We start from the raw sequence: 23,369 nt of genomic DNA, 5'->3' as shown, positions 1-23,369 counted from the left end.
TCTATCAGACATGCCATTTCCGTTGAATGTTTTAGATATAACTCTGAATACGTGTTAATATCCGTTGTGATTCTAAAACTGAAGATACTTGTTGCTGGAACCATCTAGTCCGACTCTGGAAGTTGTGTCCTTCTTCTTCCAAAGGTATGGTCACAAGAAAGTAACCACCTGTCTTCTCCTTTATAAAAGTCTATTCTAAAATGATTCTGTCCAAGTTTCCATACTCGTTTTCTTTTAACCGGCCATAGTTCCCTTCAAACTAAACTTGCTATGCTTAATCTATCTGATTCTCTCCTCTAACTGTGGCCACCCAGAAGACTGGCAACAAAGAAAAGTTTAATCTTCTGCAAGATTTTGCTCATAAAACCTTCACCAGACGTGGGCAACTCATCACTAGTACTTCAGTTCCTGTAACTTCAATTACTCAGGTTCCACTTTCAGTCCAGGCCATCACTTCCATCCTCTCCAGTACGTGTTACCATCATCACTTCAGCCGTCTTTAGTTCAAGTAACCAGCTTCACTATCACATTCGATTTGGACAGTTCTTAATCATACTCGAGAATGGTCAACGGCCAATTTTCCAGTCTTCTATCTCCTGCTGGTCCTGAAGCGGAATACTCTGCTAGCACAGGCTATCCTGTGTAGAACCTATATCTCTTCCCCCTATTTCCTTTCATTTCCTCTCTTTTCCTTTTCGTCTATCAAGTTTTTATTTACTTTTTATTCTTCCTCTCTCTTTTTCTGCTATTCTTACCTCTGCTGTGTTTGTCCTTGCTGGCCTTGCACTGGTGTGGGATTTGTTGTGTAGTTTTCTATAAATTCTTTATTATATTTTTAAATTTTCAAATCCTTATTATTATTTTTTCTAATTTTATTTACTTCTTTTTGAATGGTTTTGACATTCAGTACGTGACACTCGAGGTTTGCTGAGATTCGCGCTCAGCTGTGGCCCGCCTCCTAATGGCATAGACGGGTACCAGGCTGCACCTTTCTGGTAGAAAAGTAACCAGAAACAACTAAACAACATAACAACACATGCACAGCACAAACATAGCACTACACATATTTCTGGCATTTCTGTACAGTGTTTGTATCATTAGTGTACCACGGCTATGCTGAAGTAGCATTTGAGAGCCGGTCTACATAAGACAAAACACATGTCGACATGTCTACATTATCAGTAGTACATAACATGTAGCATGACTGTTATCTATTACATTTAGCACGATACTATGTTAACGATACCGTTTGTTCCAAGTGGAGGTATTCGTCAGTAAGTGCCTCGTAAGAGCTGCGGTGATGTCACCGCTGTGGTGTAGCAAAACCTCAAATTGAGAAACAGCATGGTCAATTTCAGCACGTTACATATAGGGGTGATATTTCTCTCGTGCCGTGTGATACTATCTTTCACTTTCAGGATAGCTAGGTATGGAATGATGCCAAAAGATTCAAGGAATGGGGTCGGACGATCAAGACGATTACATTGTGAGAAATGAGTATCTGACATCCTTTCACTGGTAATACGCTGTCACAGCAATTCTTGTATATATCTCCAGATATATGCAGTCTTATAAAACAGCTGTTATGACCACGCATACACGCTGTTATAGTTGTAGCATGCCAATAGTTGCAAAACCGCACAGTTTTCAGTACGACAGTTTTCTTGAAAAACGACTGGGCCTATAATGAAGGTTGCCGTAAATCGACACGTTACAGTGATCATAAATAAGTATTCATTTATTGCAAATACAGCAAGCCCCCCACAGCACATGGCTAAGGGCAGATAATACGATACAAAGTAAATAAAATAATCGAATACATAGCAGATTTCATATAAACATTAACAATGAATAGGAATTATACTTATGAATTAATAAAAATTTTGCAGAACAGCACATTTGCAGTGCTGGGTTGAAGGCAGGCTGTTGTTTTTATTTCTCTTCATTTTATCGGATATCTGACTCATGCAGGCTTCCGAGTTAAGTAACCTTTTGCAATCAATGTTGTGATGATTTAGGAAGTGAAGGATTGCACTGGGGAACATTCTGTCCATTAGTTTGAGCCTGGAGAGGTTGGATTTGAATTGTGGTTTCTTGAATTTTCTCTGTTGGGAGCAGTTATTATATTAGCTAAGCTTGGTGAATCGCATGCAGAAGTAATTAACTTTGCAAGAAGCATGACTCAGACACATTGATCATCTGTTGCAGAGGCTTTGTTTTTAAGTTTTCATAAAGCTGTTGCCTGGATATTGTATGGGGAAAACGAAGCTTACTATTGAGCCCTCTAAGAACCCAATATTCTAGGGCAAGGAATTTCTTTACGGCTACTTGAGGAGCACCAGATCAGATTTCGGAAGCATAGGACAGAATGGGAAAGATGCATCTTTGAACATGCTTAATGATTGTTTTTTGATGTGAATACGTCTTTAAATTCGATCCGGTATAGGGTGGTCTCTACGAAAACTCTAGCGACCAAAACACAAGATTTGTCGCGCTTATATCTCGTAAAATATACATGATAATCTAATGATTTAGATTTTGTTGGATAGAGGATTTATGTCCATATCTAAAATGGTGGGTAGTGGGGTGTGCAGCGGTGGGGGGGGGGGGTAGCGCTTGCGCGTGAACACAGAAAATGGCGACGCCGCGCGGCGTTTGGGCAGTGTGTAACTTTGGATTGAAAAGAGATAGGACGTTGAAATTGGTGTCGATTTGTAGAGAATAACAGGATCTACAATATTATTTAGTAATAATAACCGATAAAATAAAATGTGTAAAGTTATAAGCCGGTAACTGTGCCGAGTTGAAGAAAATTTTCATAATGTCGAAAACATTGCAAAGAAAATATGAACAGAAATGTAAGAAACGTATATCATAGGAAAGAAAAATTCAAAAGTTCAACGTGAGTTCAATTTGAAGTTCATTTCTACATCGCCAACTGCTCTGGGCAACACTTGTATAGCTTTAACCTTTGTAAGAAACATCGACGTAAATACTATGCCATTTGTATCTTACTTCTCCTATCATCGGCATTTGATAAATAAAATTACACTTCACTTATAACCGCCAAGACTTTATTCATTTATATCTTACCCTTTCTCTAATAACACAATGACGGATTCATGCCTTAAACGATTGCGGTTGTGTCCCCGTACACAACCCACCCCAATTTTTTTGTCTTGAATCGCTGCTGTTTCTTGTTTGATTAACCATTTCAATTTTTCAATTTTTTTGAGCAACATATAAATAGTGGACATTAAAGGAGAGATTTTTATCAAAAAAAAACTCCAAGGTCTTTGTGAGCATAGACATTTCGGATTGGGACTTCTGCAATTTTTATTTCTATGTGGTTGGATTGTTTCTGAAGGGAATAAGTAATTTGGGCAGATTTGTTTTTTTTGCTTGCATTTATAGTCAGATTGAGATCTTTCAGATACTTGATGATTTCACAAATCTGTAAATTGGCATCATGGATAACTTTGCGAATATCATCACTGGCTTTGGAGATTATAAATAATTTAAATCATCGGCATATGCCAGTAGATCTGGATTTTCTTGTAGAAGTGGCTGAAGAGATGCTGAAAATACAGGTGGAGAGAACACCACTATGAGGAATGTCTGTTGAAATTGTGACGAGAATATTGTCAGTGGGGAAGAGAAGAAATCTGCGATCATTAGGCTGTACTGAAGATAGGAAATAATCATTGTGTCAACGAAGAAATGATTTTTTAGTATTTCAAAAGATTTTTGAGATCTATGTTTTTGAATACACCTTTGATGTCTAAGTAAAATACATCGCATTGTGCCTTATCTTGAAACGCAGTTTGGAAGCGCAAAACAGTGTCAGCCCGAGTGATTTTTTTAATAATTAAATAACTTTTGTAATTATTGACGAAAGAACAATTGGTCGATGGCCGGTATGGTTAATACTGCAAGCTTTTTTTAGGAATCAGCGTAATCCTGAAAGTTTTCCATTGTCTTGGAAGGAATAGCTGAGAAACGCACCTGGAAATGATATACACTAACGAATCAACGATGTATGCACTGGACAATCTAATAATAAAACTAGGGATTCCGTCAGGGCCTTTACATTCTATAAAGGCATAATTGAGTACATGTTAAAGGATTTCGTGCTTTGGACAGGGTGTACTATCGTTGATTTACACTTAGTGGCCACTTTATTAGGGAAATTACTTATTAGCAAGTAGGTTTCCTCAGTAGCCTTCAGAACTGCCTGGGTGTTTAGTCGCATGGACCGAACGAGGTATCGAAAGCGTGCCGCAGTGACGCTAGTTCATATTGACTTAATTTCTTCCCAAAGTTGTTACAAATTGGACCGCAGCAGATCTCTGCTTCGAAGACCTCATTCCACCTCATCTCGCAAGTGCTCAATTGGATTAGAATCTTGTGGCTGCGGGTTCACTAGACCAGCAAGCCAAATTCATCCTTATATTACGGGAACCAGTTCTGTACAATTTTGGCCTTGAGGTATGGCATACTATCCTGTTCGAAGAACCTCTTCGCAGATGGATAAACTGCAGCCATTAAGCGATGGGTCTTTTGGGAAACAATTTCCAGGTAACCTGTGGTATTGAAATGTTCCTCTGTTTCCAGAAACAGAAGAGTCTTTTTCAGTTAGCAGATCCCAATCCAAATGAGCACCTTTGGGATGAGGTAGCACAAGCAGTTCAGAGTAGAGCTTCGCACCATTTAGTTGGTAACACTATGGGAAGTGATAACTGACTAAACGTATCCCTGTATCACGGTTTCAACACCTTGCTGAGTCATGCTTTGCTCTAAGGGCTAAAGGTCCCTCCTTCTTAGGTAGATGTACTTAATAAAGTGGCCACTCAGTGTATGTTGTTACTCATATTGCAAAATTGACCTAACTATGGTAAAATAATAATAATAATAAAACTAATTTCATCTCCTTCTCGTACTTATGCCGATCCATGAGTGAGGAATCGAATGAAAACCTGAAATTCGATAAAAAACAAAGAAACCTCGTTCAAGACGAACACGACCATGCATGAAAATACATACAAAGTTTTTCAAAACTGCACGGAACAAATCTAAGTAAGATCATAAGATACAGCTAAAAATAAGGAAATCAGTTCCTATAAACATGTGTTTCAAAAAGTTTTTATTTATAAGATATTAAACATTAATCTTAAATTAAAAAACATTCAAAAGAAATTTAAATAAACATCTAAAAGGAAAAGGTCTGAAGCAACTGTTCAACGTGAGCTTCATTTCGTTCAGGGCAGCATTTCTGACGACGAATAGTCGATTCCCTGGCATATTTATAATTCTAGCACTATTCCAAATGGTTTAAGCAGCTCTCAAAATGCGAATTCTCAGTTTGTCTTGCTTGGTAATATGGGTACATTATCCAGGATGTCATTTAACTTCACACAAAATAATCTAAAGGTGTGAAGTCCAGAGACTGCAATGGCCAATTTACAGGGCCGTTCCAAACAATCCATCTGTTATTGTACTCCGTATTTAGAAAGTGAGAAAGATCATATAAAAGTGGGGGACTGGTGCACCTTCACGCATAAATCATAACCCATGCCAATTTTCAAGGTGCATGTCGTGCGCTCGTAGGTAGCATATTTGGTAGAATCCTCGTCCTCCTCACCGAGTGAAAAAGACCTGAGTTCGAGTTCCGTCGATGATGTGAAGAATCTTTATAGGTCCTTTCTCAGTCGAAATTAGCAATTTTTTTTTCTCTCGAAACTCGGATTTTTCGCCCAAAAAACAGAAAATCGCCCATAGAACACACGCAATTTAATTTACAGACAGTATATACAGAGCAATATGACCTTATTCGCTGATGCTTCTAAAACTCTACAAGAATAACAACAACAAGGGGACTGTCTTCTAATAGTTGTCAAAGTTTTCCGGCAAAAAATGTAGATATATCATTCCTGAAAGTCTTGTAGTAAAAAAGGATATTGATAATAAATACTAATAAAGATAACCTGATAAATTAATAAAGAATAACCGATAAAGAGTAATAATAAATGTCAGAAGCCTCGTTAACAAACTTGAAACATTACAGTCTCTCCTTCATCTAGATGAGTTCGATCTTATTTGCATTACTGAAACATGGCTCCTTGAGGGGAACAAGCTGGAAATTCTCTCCCAACCCATGAGGTACAATGCTCTAGTAAACTCGAGAGGCTCTAGAAGAGGTAGGGTGTAGCCATACTCCCATAAAGATGCCTTTTTTTTGATGGGGAAAATGAAATACAGCGAAAAGGATAACTTTGAGGTCCTGTGTTAAATTTAGCCAAGGAGACATATAAATTGCAAGTGTGCAGTCTACCTACCCCCAGACCATACTGAAGACACGAGGTTGGAACACCACACGTGGTTTATCTGTAATCTTGATTCTAGAATCCCTACAGTTATCACAGAAGACTGTGATAATTGTAGGGATTCCAGAATCAATTACAGATAAACCACGTGGATTGCTGACTCTTCGAGAAGGCCATTCGAAGACTCTTCGAGGAAGGCCACCCTGCACTTACAGAACACTGCTTCAACCACGGGCCTCCCTACCTCCAATAGCAAGATGCTAGAAGGGACCTTGGCTCATACACGTTGTAGATACCCCAACTAGAGGGAATAATACCTCAGATCTACTCTATCACAATTTGGACATCATGCATGCATATCATGTCATCCTTCTTTAAGTTCCGGTCAGACCACATCTCGATCGCCTCAAATTCTTAAACGCCTAACAGAGTTTAACTGGCAGAATCTATATATCCTCCCTCCGAGGGAAGCTTTATCTTGCTTAGCTGAAGAACTCAGACAAGAAGCGCTGGCAAGGGCATCAGAAGTTCAGATTACATCAAGAACTACCCCATGGTTCAATTCTGATATCAAACTCGCTTTTCATCGCAAGCAAAAGGCTTACCGACGATGGAAAAGGACGATTAATCAACAAGATCTCATCGCATATAAAAGGGAAAGAGCTTTATTTTTGAAACAAAAAAATAATGGCTCACAGGAAGCTGATTATAGACAGGATGCCACTCTCAAAAAGAATACACGCGCTTACGCGTAATTAGTCAACAATGGAATAGAAGAGCTTCAGGTAATGGGCGAAATCGGCCTTCGAGCAGCCCAATCAGCAGCATAATCAGTCCGTCCTTCCTGTGGTAGGATACACGAGCTACCCCGTATTCTCTAATTTCGCTATCAGGAGAGACCATCTGATCGAGATCATAAAGAAGCTACCGCTAAAGTCAGCAGTAGGTCCAGGCGGGACCTACTGCTGACTTTAGTCTATTGTTCAATTTACAAATATGCAGCGTTTACATTGTTTATATTCTGTTGCATATTTTTAATCAAATTATAACTAACGCAGATTCCCCAGAAATCTGGAACTCGTACTTTGTGCGCCCAATACCAAAATGTAAACATCCGAAAGGACCGAAGGACTACAGGCCGGTCCCCATCAGCTGTGGATTGCTGACTCTTCGAGAAGGCCATTACCCTGCACTTACAGAACATTGCTTCAACCACAGGCCTCCCTACCTCCACACAGTAATCAAAGGCAGGTCTACTAGTACCAACCTGCATGACACACTTACAAGAATACAAAGATCCCTTAGCGGCCATGCGCAACTTGATGTCGTCTTCTTCGATGTAAAATCAGCATATGACCGTGTCAGTATTGATGCATTAATATATATCTTGAAGAACTATTTCAATGTGACTGGTAATGCTCTACAAGTTTTACAAGCAATTCTAAAACCTAGAGAGCTTCTAGTCACTCATCAAAACTATCAATATAGGTGCCTGGTCACTAGACGAGTACCACAGGGAGGGGTCCTTTCCCCCTTACTAATGCTGCAGCCCTTGAACCCTTCCTTGCATCACAACAGGATTTTCTGTCTTATGTGGACGACATAAATTCTACATAATATCATCTAACCCTAATCAAGCAGCTACCATCAATCAACTGGCCAATCAAAAAATACAACAACTAGAAATGTATCTAGATTCAATCAGTCTAGAACGTAATCATGCTAAATCAGCTCAAATGACCTTTACGAACAAAAGTTTAGGGAACAAAAGAACTCTTTATTGTATACAGAATGCACATTGCTGTACGCAACAGCCTTCACGGCTACAAGTCAGGGGTTTACAGAAAAGGAATAACACAACATAAACAAAGATGAGAAGAATAAACAAAAATCAAAAACAAAAAAATATATCATTATGACCAATTATACAAAAATGACAAACTTACACATGAAAATATATTTACGACCGCGTGTTTGCAAGGAGAAGTCCTTTTATACTGCAGTTCACGAGAAAGGTTTGAATGCTGCAGTGATGGATCCATGGCAGCGATGGACAGGTCTTCGGGAGCAGACCTGTCCAAGGTTCCAATGTCCTGTGACGTAGTCCTAAGAACGAAGTCTATGGAGTAAGTTCTGCCTATATTTCTTATCGACTTCGAACTTGTAGAGGTCGCCGTCTAAGGAGTATACCGGTGTGTACTGCAGCATTTGCACGGTAAAAATCAATCGAATAAATTTAACCAGTTTGGGATGGCCTAAAGGACTGGATTGGCCCTAAGGCTTGATACCGGGATTCTCCATCCGCAGTTAGTCCAGATGTCTGGTTCAGAAATAATGCCAACCATCATTTTGACAGCAAAGACTAGTCTCTCATGAATGATGGCAGGAAGACGTCTGATGTTGAGAGCTGCCGCCAGCTGGGTGGTCCTTGGTATAGGAGGAAGCCGAAATTTCGACAGGGCCCACTTCAATAGCTAGAATTCCTTGCGAAAATTAATCTTAAATGCGTCGTAGCAGTCGAAGTCCAGACTTTGGCGCCATAGAGCACGACCGGATATACACATGTCTAAATATGTCGGCACCCAACAGTCTGGTCATGGACGTGTATAAGTTGTTGCTTAAGCATCCACCGGAGTCGACAGAACTTTATTTTCAGGTGGTCTAGGTGTGGTAGAAAGGAAAGCTTCTGGTCAAAAATAACACCCAGATCAGCATGTTGTTGGACAGCAGAAATCGCGGATCCTCTTAAAATGCATTGCACTATTGTTGAGTCCTCGAGAGAGGACTTTAAGCGAGAAAGTCAACTGTTTTGACTTCTGAGAATTGATGTGAAGACCGAAACCGGAGAGGAAGGCCTGAAGGTTCCGGTTTTCTAAAGGATTAAGGCATTAATGTAGTTAGCAGTGTCTCCAGGATCGATGGGGCGAACAGTTTTATGTTGTCAGCAAAGGTGATAATATCAGTTCAGTCCGTCACGAACGGCACGAGAACAGCTGATAACAAAGTTCCAGACAGGACCTTGTAGAACTCCAGCTGTAATAGTCCTTGTGTATCGCAGATTCTGTATATCTGTATATCTTTATTGCAATCAGTGAAAAAAATTTACATGTATGGCTGATGCAATTCCCATAACAGAAATATTGCTCGCAATGGCAATGCTAGATTTCCGTCATGAGCAATAACAATTCTGTTTTCAAGCATTTTCTGAATAAACCAGAGCACTTCTCCACCAATGAGGAAATACTCACGTCGTAGTCTTGCCAACGCGTGAACGGATATGGAATCAAATGCTGCCTGGACGTCGATATACGTAACGGTGATTTCCGAACCTTGCTCAAATGCCTCGAGGATCTTGGTAGTGGTGGTGACTAGATTTGTAGCTGTGGATCTTTACCGAGTAGCATAGAGGATCTGTGGTGACTGTTGTGGCATTATTTGGGTGGTTAACCTTCTCAGAAGAGATTTATCAAAGAGCGTTAATAGGCTTGATGCAGAAGAAATTGGACGGGAGTGACTGGGCTGATAAGCAGAGCGTATTTTCGGCAGCGGTCTTGCTAGATAGACATGCAACATAGGAGGGAAAAATTTTTGATGCAGGATCTTGTTAAATAACGACAAGATAGGATCAACAATAAATGAGTTCCTCGGTGAGTTATTATTGTTCTATCAGCCCGTATAACATAGAAATCGGCCCATGAGCACACTTCAACAGGCAAAATATACAAATACGGTTATGAATTACAAGCTCCATGGTAGTTCCATGATTATCATTTATTAACATAAATGATAATCATGGAACTACCTTGACGCACCTTTATGCAAGTGTTCCCATTTGGCGATGCACAGAACTAATAGTTTTGTTTCAATATACACCCCCCCCCCCCCAAAAAAAAATCTGTAGCAAAGCTGCATTCCTCTGTAACTAATAGATCTCCCGTAATCGCTTTTTAATATTTTCTAGGCTTTTGTAATGCCTTATATTTACAAATGTATCACCGCAAGGACTTAACAGAACTCATTGCTCAGATGAGAACGAGGGCAGGAATAAGACATATTCTGCAACAAAAGAAGATATTTTATAGAAACATAATAAAACTGACGCCAATAATAACAGCACCCTATTGTACGAATCCAGACAGGCGAATATGACAGAAAGTGGTCATTATGCGTGATATAAAAGAATTATGCTTCAAACAACGGTGAGAACACACGAAAAATCAGACGAGCACACGTTAGTTTCCCCTTCAGTCCTTTTATTATAATCTTATGTCAAGCAACACAAAGACATATGAATACCTACAATATCACATGTTTCGTTTCTCATCTCCTACATTAACGTGCCGTGCTTAGAAATAATTCATACACTTAACATTTAAAGTTAAGTACTTTACTGTGGTTGACAACTCTCAGGGTTTTAAAAGAAATGACGCCACTGCACTGAAAAATAGCAGATGTCGATGTCTGTAGATGATCAATCACACAAACAAGTAAACGTAAATGAAGTATGAATCATCCAATATAGTGGATATCAATATTTTCTACAAGTTTTTTTTTTTTTTTTTTTTTTTCAAGTCACGCTCTATTGGCTTTACTGCATATCAATTTAGAATTAAAACAAACTATTCAACTTTAAAAGACCTTACTCAACTAATAACGCTAGTCGGGTGGGTAAAGTGCCTGCGTGGCAACCCAAATGGAGCGGGTTCGAATCCCGCCTCGGGCTTGGATCAAAGTACTGCAAAAACCTTGGGAGGTGCATTATGGCCACCGAAGCCGAGGCGCCAACAACTACCAAAAAAAACTAATAATATCCATATGAACACGAAGCACATTTCTTCAATGAAAGGTCTTTCAACCCCTAATACCATATAATCCGTCTATAATTCATTTTAATATGGGCTGGATTCGATAGCTAAATACAGTCAAGATGGCAAATTCCTACATTATAGACCTCCCACTCGTTTTATATCACCACACCTTGAATATAGATGGGTATCAGATGAGTGGCATGCTATCGTATAATTCCAGTGCCCAAAGGGTGTAAACTCCGAGCATAAATGTTCGTAGTTTACACCCTTTGCAATTTGCTTTCCTTTTCTGTGAAATTTGGACAAGGCATCATTTAAATCTCTTTCTTCTCCAGTTTTACTTACCTCCTAAAAATGAAATTAGATTTGCGATACACTCACTGTGATAAACTTACCATCTTAAAATTTGTCAATTTATATTTAATTTCTATCTATTCACATGCTTTAGAATATTAAAACCGTTCTTAAATATCAGATAATCTCGTATTTGTTCACGATATCGTCCTCCAGTTTCACAATTATTATTTGGTTAATTTTAGTATTAAACGACATTTAAATAGATAATTTTTAAATAAGAAATAATGAAATTAATACTTTTTTTCGCGAATGATTGCCAGACATTGTAAATCAAAATATCATAAACATAATACCACCACACGAAAGAGTAGCATAATTGATAAAAGGGTTTTGTGTTTTTATAAAGCCCGGTTGTTGTTGTTGTTATTTGGTTTTTAGGAGCATTAGCAACTAAGGCCATATTGCTCCGGGATATGCGGTGGTCATTCCCTAATCTTCCCGCATCCTCCGTATTTGGTGGTGACGGGCTCGAACCCCGGTCTAATCAAGAAGCGTGTGCTACGCACTGCTGCTCCTTCCCACCTGGCTACGGAGACGCCTATAACTCCCGGTATACGTATAAAATCCCAATGTAAATGGTTTTTTCCCCCAACTATTCTTTCATTTTTATACAGAAAAAAAAAAAAACGGAAAGAAGTGATATAAATGAAATATATAAATAAAAATGCATGTCATTGGGAAGGGGAGGGAATTTAACGATTAAATAAACTAACACTGATCGTTTAACTGGAACTTCATTTTTCATCTTTTGTAATCAACTTCCATGGCATCCTGTGATCCATTTGTATCACAAACAGAGTCGATTGCTGAATCTGGCATACCTCCGGGAAAAGTAAAATGACTACTTTGCACCATTTTGTAATTATTGGTGGCTATGTGTTGTAGAAATATACTCTTAACATTTATTGCATGCATTCTAAAATACTCTAGATAGTATGAATCAGAGCTGTACTACTCAATATGTTCTACGTTGATAATAATATTAGTAAAATATTAAGAGGAGTTTACCTCAAAATGACTACGCACTATATTGAGGTAAACTCCTCTTAATATTTTACTAAAATACTCTGAATACAGTCGACTTTTCAAAAAACATTTATGACCAAACTGAATCAACACAAGGTAGTACTTTAAATTTTAACGGGCGGTACGTGAGGTTAAGTCAATTTGTATGGTTCAATAGATTAACCAGATTAGTCTAATATCCGCCAATTATAAAGTGGTGTAATTGTAACACTAAATTTCCAAAAAAATATATTCCTATACCTTACACAGTTTCAATATATGTCTGTAATCTATAGACGGTAATTAAGTATTTTTATCATGATTAATTCTGTTATTGTGTAGAAATGTTTTTAAATATCTGGAATTTAGTTGAATGGTTCATACCTATCAAAAGGATGTGCGATACCCCCCAAGAAACGATACCTTTGTGTAGATAAAATCAGAATAATCTTGTGTAAATGTTAGCATAAACCTGTTAAACTACAATATAGATTCTAATGTGGGTCAATAATATTGTGTACTTCAAATATGTGAGGCATACTGCTCTAGTTTGTAATTACCAAGATTGTTCATTCTGTAGAAACCTTTGTTACTTAAGGTGTTATGTCTTCTCTGTGATGCAGAATGAATCTGTTTCTTTTTGTAAACTCCTCTACTAGAGCGATTAGTGGTGTGGTATATTTTGTTGTTTTTCTCTATGATTTATGTAATGGCAGTAAAGGAATTATAACAATACACTTGTTGTATATGTTAGAGGGAAAAGTAAGAAATACACATTTTCATTAAGGAATATTTATTGTCTGAAGGGGAGACTTCATATAATATTATCCATTAAGGAAAGAAGATATCCGGGGTTCAACGGCAGAGATATTAGCCGATCCTAATAATACGAGGCGCAGTCACTCTTATGCCGGATGGCATGGGAGGTGGAGGAGGGTGGGAGCATGCACTATATAGGGTGAGTTAAGAGGAATGTGTACACAAGTTTGTCTGAGGTCATCTCGAGTAAAAATGTTATATCTTAATGTGTCCGATTTCAAACGATTGCGGTGTTATGGTTGTTTGAATTTTAAAAATGCTGATGGAGTATTGAATGGTAAAAAATAATATAAAAGAATAAGATAAGCAGACAAGAAGAAGATAAGATAATCAAGAAAAGTGCTTATTCATACTGCGCGCATGTCTATTTATTCTTATTCGTTTCGGAATTTTTGTGTATCAAATAAGCAAATATTTTGGCCTAAAGAGTAATTAACCAGACACTCATTTCAGAATTGTAACAAAAAACTGTTCCATTTCGAATTGGACCCTCGATTTTACTCAGCATGACCTTAGAAATCACATCCTGAAATTATACATTTTCCTCATGACTCACTCTTTATATGGGACATATTCATATGTTATACGCTATCCTACCAAAAATCATTGACAAATGTAAATGTAAAATACTCCATATGGTGGGGTTACTCTGGGGTTACTGCATAAGCAGTATAACGTATCAACTGAATGGTACTACAATGACAGTGGTAGAGAATGAAAAGGACCTGGGGGTAATTGTGCAGGCAGATATGAAGTTTTCTGAGCAGTGCAGACGGTCTGGAAGAGTAGCTCATGGTGTATTGTCAATGATATATAGGAATTTTTCTAGCATGGATAAGGAGGTAATTATCCCCTTGTACGATGCAATGGTCAGGCCACACCTTGAGTACTGTATACAGGTCTGGAGGCCTCATTTTAGGAAGGATGTAGAGCTGCTGGAGCGAGTGCATAGAAGGGAAACAAGATTAGTGAATGGAACAAAGGGTTGTCTTACGAAGAAAGGCTTAAGTTTTGCAAATTAAAGTGTCTGGAGACTAGGCACCTGGGAGGTGATCTAATTGAGGTGTATAAAGCCTTGAATGGCTTGAGCGTGCTCAATGCTGATGGGATTGTTCCTCTTGCTCAGAATAATCTCCTGAGAAGGCATAAATTCAAATTGAGGAAAGAAAGTTGTAGGATAGATGTGCGGGTTTGCCTTTAGTCAGCTTGTGGTGATTGTTGGAACAAATTTCCATCTGTCATTGTAGAAGTTGATAGCTTAAATAGATTTAAGGCAGAACTATACAAACCTTTGGAGTGAGTGGATGGTGAAATCAGATTTGTTGTGCTTTTTTTGGCTGATGCTATATAAGCTTGCTTTCTTGCATCGTGTGCCTTTACTAATGCCAATGCTAATGCTAATGATAATGCTAAAGTCGGGGGGGGAGCACTTCTCGGACTGCAGGAAATTGTATGTGACTATAAAATATGCAAATATTTTGGCCTAAAGGTGATCACTGATTAACCAGAATTTATTTTAAATGGACGACGAAATCACGATAAGAGCTGACAGATTTTCAGAAGAGAATGAAGTTTGGATGCCATGTAGGGAAAACGTCTTTGCGTGTTAATCAGAAATTAAACGTTCCAAGTAGACAAAAAATAATAATAAAAACTGTCATAATAGAACCAATTCATCTGCCTATGCATGTGTTATTTAGTCTATTTGCCTGCTTTACTAGAGGAGAAACCTGAGTTTCCGGAAGCAAGGAGAGGTGACCTTTGCTGTTCACCGATGAGATCATCTAATTCAGCCACGGAGTGAAAAAAGCCTATAGAAGTTTCTCGCGTCACCGACGGGAATCGAAATCGGGCCTTTTCCACTAAATGTGTGGTGGACGGTGATTATAACCACCATTCCATCCTCACAGACATTCGAAGTCAACAATCAGAAAATTGCTGAATAAATGGAAGGCAAGAGGTGAAAAAAATTTTAAAATTGTTGTTATTTTAAAGGCACCAGAGCTCGTCGGAAGCATCAGTATTCTGTATTTCTTTGTTGAAATGTATGTTCAAGGACGATTTGAATGTTGTGCGTTTGAAATTACTCACTGGCAAACTTTACTCCCTCTTCCTCGGATCGGTTAACTTCAGCCACTATTGAAGAGGATTTTAGAAAACCCCTCCAGTCATCGATGGGAAACGAATCCAGGCCACACCAAAAGAGGGGCAGATGTAGTGTGCAAACCAAGCTGCCACGGAATGCAGTATCAGAATGTGATAGTGAGCCCAAGAAACGACAAGGTAGGTATAAATATACTGACTGACAGGAATCAGCGTATCTTAAGAATGACGGTTATCCCATCTCACCATCAAACCCTCAAGAATATGATTTTGGAGCCACGGACGGCCACTGATAAACTTGCAGGTATTTCCTGGACACGTAGAGAGTTGTATGCTATACATTTTTAAGAACAGTTGCAGCCCACAAACCTTTGATAAAAAAAATAAAACGTCACACGGTGAATCTGTACTGCGAATTAATGGATGGTCATGTAGAGCGACGAGTCACGCTAGATATTGTTCCATTCCGATGGAGCAATTTAGGTAGGGAGGATGCATGCAGAATGCTTACTGAACTGAGTGTGCTGTTCTACCTGTGAAGTGTGGAGGACGAAGAGAGGAGAAGACATTTGGAATTGGGGAAAAGTGTTCGGTATGGAGAAAGTCACAGTGACGTGTTTACATTTGACCAAGTATTTTCTTTTGAAGGAATTGATCTAGAATTGCTTTCCATCTTGATCCCATGTTTAGTTGTGCGATATTAATTTTGGTTGAGAAGAGTAGCTTCTTTTCAGTTGCGGGTAATCGTCTTATGCACAGTACTGATCAGATTGTTTTTCCTTTCTTTTAAAGAATGCAATTTGAATGAGAACCATTTACAGCAACTGCTGTAAATTCTTTAATCATGGCCGAGATGGTAGATTCCAGATTTTCATACCATTGATGATGGCAGCATACATTGTTGTGAAGATACAGTTCTGCACTAGCCGTTGATCTCAGACATGAAGCAGTTGGTTTTTTGCAGTCTTCGCAACCTTTGAAATTTTGTCAGCACTCTGTAGATATGTTAGAACAAGAGATCAGAATTAAATGCAGTCCCAATGTGGGATTGCACATTCCGCGTTAGAACGCCCCAAGTGATATGCGAGTGGAGCCCACTTCCAAAAGTAATAAATCTAGGCAGATTCAGCAAGGTTGATCTGAAGCCTAAAGCTACTGAGATACCGTCGGAGTTCGGCAAGCTTTTTTTCAATAGCACTGGCATATGTCAATGCCATGCAGCAGTTGGAACAAAAATTTTGAAATCTCCACAAAGCACGACATTTTTACAAATATATTACAAGATAACAAATACGTAAAACAGAAACTGTTAGATAGAACGTTACATATAAGAGCAGAAGTGATAAAAAAAAGTCAGTTAACGCCAATATCGGTTTCGACTTAAATAATTCAATTTATATTAGCACATGCCGCCCATAGGTATTACCGATGACGAATTTTGAATACTCTGCGTCAAGATTCTGGACTCTGCAATTATCGATCTTTTGCAGAAATCTGTCTCTCCATTGAAGCCTTGTTTATACTGCGCAGAGTGATGTACTAGCTCTGAGGGAACAAAGGGGACGGTCCAACCATATTTATTCCAGATATTAGACTCAATGTTCATGCGTGCGTGCGTGTAAATTAGTACATCTGTAAATTAGTGCATTCTCTTGGAGGCTTGCCTGTTTGCTGGACAAAAAACCCGAGTGACAAAGAAAGAGAGAGAAACCGTACAAATCTTTCCTGAAACCGATAACCTGAACACATGAAAAACCCGATATATTTTCCTTACGCCATTGTTAAATTTTTAAAAATTAAACTCATTTATAATCATAGTCTTCTCACACGTGTGAGGACAGTGATTATAACTATTGTGTTTCCCACCAAGAGGACTACACTGGACGTTGAGATGAGCGGTACAAGCATTTTTGGTGTGATAATTAGACTAATGTTCTGCATCTTTCCTGAGAATCTTGATATTTCAAGTATAACTGTAAGTTTCTAGGTGATGCGGAGAAAGTGTAGTATCGATGTTTATATGCCACCTAACTGAAAAGTCAATATGTTTGAGCATATAAGTTCTTTAAGAGGCAAAGATGACAAGTTCCAAGGAAGTGTTGTCGATCCCCAAATCTCTAGGCCGTAAAGAAATACTGGATAAAAGAAACCACAGAATGTCATTCCTGATTTCTGCAAGTTTCCGAATGCAGAATACAGTGGCTGACAAAAAAACTGCATCACCTTAAAAAAAGTAACATTGTAGTGAAACGTATAAAATATTATTTGATTACAGTTATTTTAGTAATTTCTTTATTGCACGCCGTGAATGGTTACATGATTACCTGATGCAATAATACACATAACAGCGACAATGATAGGGGTTTAACATAAAATAACTAATACACAAAAAATTCCATAAAACATATATTAAAACATAAAACGTATAATTACATATTTTACATATAAAATTAATGTTAACATGGGAAATGAAAGAACATGAAAAGCGATAAAAAGACGATGGCAGTCACTCGGCTGAAGACGAAAGCTGTTCCCTGATGATGCGTCTTCTGTAGGATTTGTCTTCTCTATGAACTTTTTGTAGTCCACATCCATCTCCTGGACGTTGTGGATCATCTCCATCTATCGCCTATTCTGAGCCTGCAGGCCACAGACTGCAGATAGGGGAGGGCTCTTAAGGGTTTCGGGGGGGGGGAATCCCCCAATTGCATATCTGCCTAAAAATTGGCGTATTGACTTCACCCGCTATCATTTTAATTGACACGAGAAAGTGGAGGGTGAATAACCGTTTGAAGACTTTTCTGTAATTTAGAAGTTGAGTGATATCTGAAGTATGTGTGAGTGGTGGCAGTTTATGCTTGAAGAGGACCCACCGAAGAAGTCAGTACTCATCAGATGCAATGGTTGGGAGCCTGTAATCTTCCTGTTAGCAGTTGGTCTAATATGAATGTTTCTTGTGTTAATTGTCTGTTTCCACGAAGGAATACTGAAATTGGAAAGTAGGATCGCTCTAGAGATGGTTAATTTTGTTTGTCGCAAAGCAAAGGCATTGCATCAGACAGTAATTGAAAGGTATTGCATCAGCCGTTTCTATAAATACGGCGTTGGAAGGGTATGCACACCCATTAGTATCCTGTTTTTCGGAGGTGTAAGCATGGCTCCATATGTTCTGTTAACACCAACAAAAAAAAGTGTAGCTGTTGCTCTGTCCCAGGAATGGCTTTCTACGTGTGCTATCGCTGAAAAATAGGCTGCCACCAGTCAACAGTATCCCGGGTGCTGAAATTAAGGCGTGAAACTGGTGATGTGAAGAGAAGACCTGGATCGGGCCGTAAGAGAGTGACTACGCCTTCCCAAGATCGATAATGGAAAGGCTATGCCTTCGTAATCGTCATGCTAGTGCTCCTGATCTAAAAGTGGACTTTGAGATGGCCTCTGGTGTTGAAACAAGTGCACGAACTATCCAAAGAAGGATTTCAGAATGTGGTCTGCTTGCCTATCGGCCCAAGAAGAAGCCTTTGTTGCCCAACAAATAAAGAAGAAGCTACTTGCTTGGGCTAAAATGCATGTTCCATGGACAAAAGAGCAATGGGACACCGTCATCTTTTCTGACGAATCGAAATTCAACCTGCATGGCCTAGGATGGGAAGCGATGTCAGAAGATGAAAATCGGACGCATACCATCCTGACTGCATAACACCAACTGTAAAGTTTCTCGCCGGTCAGATGGTCTGGGGATGCATAACCAGCAAAGGAGTGCGGCGAATTAAGCTTATTAACGGAAAGCTTATTAGCTTGGGCTAAAATGCATGTTTCATGGACAAAAGAGCCTTAAACCCGTTATTAGGGATCACCACACAGACGTCCAAAACTGCATTTTTAACAGGACTCAGCACCTTGCCACACAGCAAAACTGGTAAGTTTTATGCCATTTAGATTTAATGATGAGTTTGTTTTCTTGTCTCACAAGGCTTAAAACATACACCAATGTTTTCCCTCGTTTTTCTCCCTTAAGGTGCAGTCATACCTCAGAAATGCTGACATTATAGTGTTGGACTGGCTCAGCAACAGTCAGATTTCAATCCTATTGAAAATTGCTGGTACATAATGTCGTCTAAAATTGCTCAGAAGAAGCCAACAAGTAATATTCAACAAGTAAGGGTGTGGTACCAAGAAATTGGGCCAGATCGTTGCAAGGCTGCAATTGCAGCTTGAGGAGGAACAACAAAATATTGAGGACTTACTTTGCCGATTTACAGTACATAATACTATTATGTTAACTTGTCATTTCAGTTTGTACACGTAAATGCAATAAAATCTATGTTTGGTTGTCATGATTGCCATTTGCATGATTTCTCTTATTTCCATTAATTACGCATTTTACCCTTTGGGAAGATATTTATGTCAGTTTGGTATATCAAGTGGAGTCTTTTTATTGTACTTCATTCACAGAAATATATATCGCATCTAACAAATGCATTTCGAACATTTATGCAACCTACAATGCAACGCAAAACACATTATTTGCAAAATTCACAAGTGATGCAGTTTGTTTGTCCGCCACTGTATGTTCTGCTTCCTCTGCCATTTCGTACGATACAGATTCAGGTGCAGGCCTTCCACATGGCTCTACAAACGAAGATTGGATCGAACGTTATACCAAATCAGTACGTTGATGGGAGACTTGAAGTACGGGAGCGACTTGAGTAAGGATGTTCTTCAGAGATATATTAATAGAGGTGATCTGGACTTTCTGAATTTTAATTCAAGTTGGTCGAGTTAATTTGCCATTTGGTTGGCTGTAGTTTATTTTATCAGTAACATGTTGTGAAAACTAGTATTAAGTGTCATCAATTTATCTGTCAATTAAATTTGACATTTATTAAATAAACAATCAAAATAAACACTTTATCTGTAAAATAATGCCATCTGCATAGAATAAAATGTCGTTTCTGTCAAAGGCTGCCACCGACACAACTCTGAAAATGATCTCAAGGAGGACTCCTCTTCGCAGAACTTCCACATTATCTTTGCAGGTGTATATTTTCAGTTGTATGAATTAGTATGAATTATTGAACAAAAGATACCTTTAAGTGTCTTTTACTTAGTAATTTGTATGGGGATACAGTTCAATGCCCAATAAACCAACACATTTCACACAGTTCACTACTTGGGTAGAATTAACTGTCTTTTACTCAGTAATTTGCACCTCAGTATTCATGGAATTACATTCCCATGCATAATATTTAAAAGGTAGATTTTGATTTTATACTTTGCAAGAAATAATACATTTCTTTAGGTAATTATCTAAATGGAAATAGTGGGGAAACTTGGTAAACTTCAGTTCTTCTAAAATCTACTTCTGTCTTATTTCTCGTAAAACAGGAATTCACTACTCTCACGCCCATCTTTAATACAAAATTCATATTTGCAGGCAAGAACATATCTCTTTAATAGCTTTTCTATCTCTCAACGATTGATTGTATATATTTTTACGCCTTTTCTACCCCGTATCACATACTATGGGAAGTATTTAGACGATGTTCTAGTCATTATCGATAGTAGCACTATCCAAGACATTTTACATTCGTTTAATAATATTCATTCTAGACTATAACAATTTCTCAATGCTTATAAATATTCAACGACGCAATCTGCTTTGGACTCAGAAATACAAATATTAACCAGCAGATTCTTAAACAGGGGTTACCCACTTGCTACAATAGACAGAATTAGGGTACAAGCTAAGGATAGAATACAAAAATACACCAATAAACAATAGTAATATCAAAAAATACTTTATTTCTGTCCCATATGTTGAACAGTGGCACAAACAACTTAACAGATTCTTTAAAGATACCGAATTTAAATTTTTACCCAGGCCAATACGGAAATTACACACTATACTGAAAATTCGCTCAGCGTTTCCTCGTTTGCAACACAAATAACTGACCTAGTATTCAACATTTCTTGCGGTGATTGCGACTCGTCTTATCAGGGTTCTACGCGGTTTCCTCTGAATTTTCGTGTTAATCAACACGCGGCCTCAGTTCGTGCTTCTCGTTCAGCAGCGTCAGAATTAGCCTTTCATGCCGTTATTGAAAAACATACTTTTTTATTTAACGAGGCCAAAATACATAGTGTCCAGTATAATTATACGAGACTAATAATTGCAGAAACCGTCGAAATTAAATTACACCAGAATTCTGTTAATGTTCGCCGGCCATATCTAATCTCCGACTCATGGTCTTTACGCGCATGCGCGAAGATAAATAAGGTAAAAGGTAAAGTGCAGCCATTATCAACCCAATGCAGGATGGAAGCCTCCTCAACAACTCATGCTGAGGGAAATGGACCATAATCTGCCACGCTGGTCCAGTGCGGGTTGGCAGATCGACCGTATTCAGCAGTCAGGGGCTTGAACCCCCAGTCTACTCAGAGAGCGTGTGCTACTGCACTCCCGCTCCTGACCACTCGGCTACGGAGGCTGACTGAGGAAGACAAATAATCCCTATTTAAGTTCTCACCCCTATTCGGTAATTTTTATTCTTGTGATCACGACATACGGTCGAAAAGCATTGTCAGCTTCAGAAAGGAAAATCATTTTGCATTTTTTTCGTTAAATTAATTTTTTACTTAATTTTTAATTGTGTTAAATTGATTTTTAATCGTGTTCATTTTATTTTTAATTGTGTTCATTTGATTTTTAATTATTGCTAATTATTTCTTACTGTAATGTAAGATTTTCGATTTTTTTAAATTGTTTTCGTTTTAATTTTTGGCGAGTATCATACGAAAGTGTTCTACGTATGATATTGAGGTAAACTTCTCTTATTCTTTTACAAGTATTTCTTTAATGAAATTAACTCTAACTGTTAACATTCTTCGGTACAAACATTTCGCTTCCTCTACATTTAGACCTTCTTAATTATAACAACAAAAACTGGGCTTTCCTTTAATTTTATTAAGTTGTTGCTAACATTGTAGAAAGCTGAAAATCCATCCTATAATGGAGTAATACAAATCCGTCCTGCGTCTACATCTAAGAAAAAATCCCCCAAAACTTCTCTAAAATAATCAGGAACGATCTAAACGAGAGCAGTTAGGTTAATTACTAATAATTCTAACAAACTCACTCTACTCTCTCTATCAAACAGACGTTCAGTTTCCTGCTGCATGTCTTTGTTACAGATATTCTCATGGGGACCGCTCTTCTTTATTGGCATCTCTAATTGCATCTCTTTCTTTGAAACAGGTAGAAAAACAGGTCTACTAGTAAATACCTTTTCATTACTCAACTCCAAACTCATAGAGCAACCACTTTTCCTTCTTTCTCATTTTTCATTTATTCCTTCTACTTGTGTTCTATGGAACAATGTTATATACAGTGGAAGCCGTTTATAACGAATTGGAAGGGGATGATGAAAACCTCGTTATATCCATAAATTCGTTCTAAAAGTAACTTCAACAAAACGGATGAAATACCGTGCAGTATTATTAAAAAATCGATGGAAAACATAAGTGACAAATTTCAACTCTTTTTATCTTTTAATCCATTCATCTAAATTATATTTTTTTCGTTACATTTTACACTCAAGTTCCCGAAAACCTCACTTTATCTGGTATACTCCATTCTCGGCATGCACCTTCCTGCCTTGCGACATCACAAAAAAAAAAAAAAAAAAAAAACTTTTACTAAATCTAAACACGAGACAGCTTCTGCAATGGAAACACCATTTTCTACAGTGACTTATGGTAATTTATCTTCATTATCGTTTGGAGCACATTTGTTTCGACAAAAATTAACGGCAATTAAAATTTCTAGAAAGAGTTTTGCATCGTAGATAACTTGATACAATTCCAAGCAAACTTAGCGGCTAACTTCATATCACTCTTCAACTGTAAGTCTATATCCAGATTCATAAGTATGAGAACGATTCGTCGTCGTCGGTAA

The sequence above is a fragment of the Mastigoproctus giganteus genome, chromosome 4 (genome assembly GCF_048544385.1).
Source record: "Mastigoproctus giganteus isolate SK-2022 chromosome 4, ASM4854438v1, whole genome shotgun sequence".
NCBI classification, from domain to species: Eukaryota; Metazoa; Arthropoda; class Arachnida; order Uropygi; family Thelyphonidae; genus Mastigoproctus; species Mastigoproctus giganteus.
Note: the sequence above shows the minus strand (reverse complement) of the source record.